Source organism: Ornithodoros turicata, chromosome 3, assembly GCF_037126465.1.
Source record: "Ornithodoros turicata isolate Travis chromosome 3, ASM3712646v1, whole genome shotgun sequence".
Classification (NCBI taxonomy): Eukaryota; Metazoa; Arthropoda; class Arachnida; order Ixodida; family Argasidae; genus Ornithodoros; species Ornithodoros turicata.
Genome location: NC_088203.1, coordinates 26,110,298 through 26,115,152, shown reverse-complemented (window position 1 = coordinate 26,115,152; position 4,855 = coordinate 26,110,298). Strand labels below are relative to the sequence as shown.

The 4,855-nt window shown below is 43.9% G+C and overlaps 1 long non-coding RNA gene across 2 annotated transcripts; it reads right to left on the bottom strand.

Moving 5' to 3' along the window:
• Window positions 1–676: 676 nt before the first annotated feature.
• On the bottom strand, window positions 677–4,272 carry LOC135390089 (uncharacterized). 2 transcript variants are annotated; one of them, XR_010421701.1, is made up of 8 exons: window positions 3,422–4,272; window positions 2,514–2,820; window positions 2,366–2,448; window positions 2,108–2,228; window positions 1,913–2,012; window positions 1,611–1,826; window positions 880–1,002; window positions 677–763 (listed from the first exon to the last, which is right to left on the bottom strand). It is a non-coding gene; the product is annotated as an uncharacterized LOC135390089 (long non-coding RNA). The 2 variants fall into 2 exon arrangements; XR_010421700.1 differs by having other exon boundaries at window positions 2,514–4,272.
• Window positions 4,273–4,855: the final 583 nt, after the last annotated feature.

Here is a 4,855-nt window from a genome sequence, read left to right as displayed (position 1 = left end):
TCTCAGCTTGCAGATGTTCGTGGCCTCACGCTAGGACGGTGACGGTAGAACTGGCTGGCAGGCGCAGTGGCGCGCGGCAGCAGGAGCAAGTCGTTGTCGTCCACGGGCCGCCACATCACGCCTAGCAACTGTGAGTCTGCCTGGCTTGTTGGCCTTGCACACCACCATCTGGACTGTAAGAAAATATTCCGTTTCAAAACTGGACCGAATGCTGCTATCCGTTGATGCCAGCCAAGTCCCCGTAGTCTTCCGTTACGGCTCTGATGGTAGACGGCGAATGTACAGGAATGCACCCGTAACTCAGAAAAACGGTGTTGAGTCTGTTGTGAACTGCCAACGGCTACCACTCAGTAAATAGTACATCATCACGGCTGAAGTGCCGTTTGGGCAAGGTACTGCATATATCAGTAAGTATAGGAAACAGTACTCGTGATGTGCCTCTTCATTACGGCAGCAATTCACTAATTATAATGACGGGGCCCTGTGCAATAGTGAAACGATGATTCCGCTTTAAAACAGGGATAAATGCTGTCGACCATGATGCTAGCTGGTTTCCTGTTGTTTTCCTTTACAGTCCTTATGATCAATGCGAGATGTCCAGAGATTTTGTTTCATTGTTAATTGTTCAATTCTCATGTTTTGTGTGTCCAGATAGGATAGCTTTTCAATAATAACCCTTTATTTTGGAAATTACTGAAAATACTACAAATAACTTGTGCGTGACTTTGATGGCGGAACATTTGACCGGTATGTATCACACGAGCTGAAAAGAAAAGAAAGTATTACTGAGCCTCCTTAGTCATAATACTTCCACAACAAATTAAATTATTTGATGAATAAAGAAATGTAATATGCTCGTAGGAAGCACTTACAACTTACATGTTCCCACTTCTTGCTATATTCATCTGCGGCCCTCATTGCCTCACGCATTTATGTATGTAGCCCTCTTGATTTTTTTATGCCTGCTGGCTCCCTTCGTTCTCAATGATACCAACCAGGTGCCTAAAATCACAACCAATTAATAAAATTTCCTTATGAGTATTCAGAATAATTGCATGAAATATTCTTAGTTTCACATGGTGTAATGATCAGGACAATTACTCCATTTCTCTACCAACTATTCCAAATAAGTTTATGAAGAACACTACACGTCCACCACTGCAAGTGGCACAACAAATTTCTGAGCACATACATAGGATTTTTTTTTCATCCGTGAAACATGCTTATGAGCATAGTTCAGGATGGCAGAGACACCACATGTGAAGCATATGAATGTCTCTGAAAGGTTAGCAGTTGATATGGCCTCTGCTATACGTACGTGTTACATCGCCTGCTGTATTTACTGCAGTATGTATCGTACCAGCCGAGTAAATATGTAGTATAATATAAGGAGGGTTCTTGCAAGACACGCCCGCAGATAATCTAAGCTAGAGCACCATCTAAACTTCCAAACCAGTTTTTTGTTACTCTACTACATCACGTGAGTTTCAAAATGCTATATTTTACCCATATGTGATATGCTCTCCTACAACATTTCAATGCATGTCACAACATTTTTTTTTATATCTGCTGTACTTTATCCAGGTAAGCCATGCAAACAGCAAATATACCTGTGAATAAATATCAGGAGTGCCTTCCACCTTCAATGGATATGCAGGGCCATGACGCTGCCATGTGTGCCACTTCCTGTCGTTAAGAGGGAAGCAGATTGTCTGCTTCCAATGCATCAAGTACTGTCTTGCTGAGGCTCTCCCAAGGGTAATAAATTTGTGAGAGCAGAGGCATTTGTGGGATTGGTGAAGGTGCACTCACACATGTTGACTGATCTAAACAGGAAAGCAAAACAAAAAATGACACTTAAAGCCCCAAGCAAGAGGGCAAAGTGGCATCTGGAGATGTATACGCACTATACCTTGTTTCCATAGTACATTTTTAACAATGAAAATGTCATCGAGGCATTTCTCAGCACCAGCAACCATAGAGCGAACTGATAACTCATCCATTAAATACACCTAGAAAGAAATAACTGGTGTTACAAAGATTTTTAGAACAACAATGCAATTAAGCTCATACGAGCGTTATAAACGTTATAACAAAAGTGGCATACTTGTACGTTGCCCTCCTGACAAATTCCAGGACCCACAGCAACTCTGATTAGCTCCTCAAGACATGTTACTGACACAAAGTTTTTTTGTTTTGTGATCTATACTCCTGATCTTCAGAAACGTCTAGTAAACAAGAAAGAAAGAGAAAAAGAAGCAGCATTCAGCAAGCTCTGAAAACCACACACATATAGCAACAAGTGTAGCCTGAGGTCTGGTAGAAAGCTTGATGGTGTTATGTGAAAAAGAAAAATTGGCATCACCTCAGGGCCAGTTTCCACAAAGATGTGTACCGGTTTCCCATAGCGCAGGTTGTACTCGTCTCTGGAGACCACAAGATAGTGTCCTGTTGTATGTTCAGTCCCAAGAATAGTGATTGTCGAAGCACACAAGAAGGGACTGTCAACTCACAGTGCACGATGCATCTGTGATGAGGTGATGTTTTCAGCGTGCAATATCTGCTTCTTCACTGTCCACACGGCTGACTGCAAGAAGCCACAGAACAAAACTATCAAGACAATACTTTTTGTGTTGAATGTGTTGGCATTTAGTCAGGATGACTCATGGAGGAATTGGTTCTATAGTTCTTGGAAGCAGCATTACGTCCCTCTATGGTACAAGGAACACCACTTGCAAAATCTTCATGTGACAGCAGATGGTCGAAAAGAGCTCGACGAGAAGAAAATGTCTGCAGCAACAAAGTGCACCCGTATATCACCTACCAAGAAAGTGCAAAAAAAGGGATCCATTTATAAACCGCCTTCAGCTGTGCGAGCATGAAACCGTTACTGGTGAAAATTTTAAGACTAGTGAAAGGTACATTTGTTTGGAAAGACTGTGAAATGTGACCTCTTTGATGAATTGCAAACTGTAGAGGATCGGAATTTTGCAAACAGGAGGCCTTCCTATAGTGCAAATGCAACAGATTTCAATGGAAAGTATAACAGGCCATATCGGAATGATATCCACTTTGGAGATTGGGACACTTTCAGCTGAACATTCCACAACAGAGGAATTCCGTTTACTCCAGCTCCAAGGGGGGGAAATAGAGTCACAACATTTATCAATTTTTTGTGCGAGATCACAGCAAAACACAAATTATTTCAGTAGCCTCCCCCTGCACGACTGAACGTTAGGCAACTCTTTACGTTTCTACTCATGATCTACACACAGTGACACACACAGACACTGCTTTCCTGCTGTTGCACACCGTTGCTGAGACGCTATGCAACGAAACAATTTTTGCAACCATGCTTACAAGTGGTGCTCGTATTTGACTTGATATAGTGGTGGAACAACGAAACAGGTTTTGAACTCACCTTTGCTTTGCGGGGGTACAGTCGGCCAAAGACCAAACACTAAATGGACTTCCAAACACTTAAAACTTCACGGAGCGTCTCATGCGTCTACGAGGAAAGAATTTCGCGGGCTTCCAGTTAGCGACTTAGGTGACAATGCTGTATTGCTCCGCGCTGTGCACTCGCTGACGGCGAGACGCCGGCGTCCTTGAGCCTGCCACATTCATCCGAGCAAAAAGTTAGGCCCGAATATTGCGATATCACTGTTGGATCGTTTAAAAACGGTAAATATGTGCTTCGCTGAAGACATGTATCGTCTTCCATATTTCTGCTAGTATAATCGTGACGTGGTCTGAACAAAATATTTCATTTTCAGCGATATTGCTCTACTCATTCCTGGAAAAGACGACGGGATAGCAACGGTTCATGTGCCGCTACGGAATTGGAGCAGCAATGAAAAAGAGAAGCTCTGGTTCCGTGGGCGGCGTTCCGTAAATTTACGGTCTTTTTTAACAGTGTGGTCGTTAATTATATCCGCAATGCTACCTCGCGGCACGTGCGGTATCTACACTGATTGAATATGTCTACATAGACTTTTACACATAGACATAGTTTACACATACAGCGCTTCGCTTTATAGCGCTAGAAAATAGCTATCAAAATCCGGCGCTGTTTTTCCGCTTGCCGTTCTCACATAGAACCGAGCATATAGCGCCATCCTACTTGGGTCACGGGATATCTCGTTGCGACGTGATGCACCGGTACTACCGTGATTGCTTACTATCCACGTCGGGAATCCGCAGCATGAAGGGGGATGGCACTTCCGATGCTGTGATCGCGATACCAAACTATAGTAGCCAAACACCTATGCATTGGCAGATGAAACTCGTGGCCATATTCACGTCGTCGTCGTTGTCGTAGTTGTCGATTTCCTGTCTTGCTGCTTCGAGTGATCGGAAGCAAAACAAACCCCAGCTTCCGCGACGTTACGGCTCAAAGAAGCTCACGTTTGGTTAACGCAGACTCACCGCTCAATATAGCGCTAGAAAAGTTGAACGGGGCTTAACGTCGACAAGAGCGGTTTTGTAGCGGTTCGCAGCAATGCGAGGAGGAAAATATAGCGCATGTAGCGCTATGCGCTATGTAGGAATGTAGTGCGCTATATTTCTAGCGCTATGTAGGAAAGCGCTATACGTGGGAACTGGCCTTAACCACGCATATGCGCGACAGCCGTCCCTTACTCCCTCATTCTCTTTCACGCGTACGGTCCGGGTCTCTGGTGAATGCTTATCTACACACTACAAATGCTCTGATTCACATTCAAAATAAACCCCACTCTTAGCAAGCGCAACATTATCTCTCAGTCGGCGGTCAATAGCTTGTTATCCGAAGTCCAGTACCGCAACTGGAGCAAGGCCGCGTGGTTATTTCGTCCTGACAATTTCCTCGCGGGAA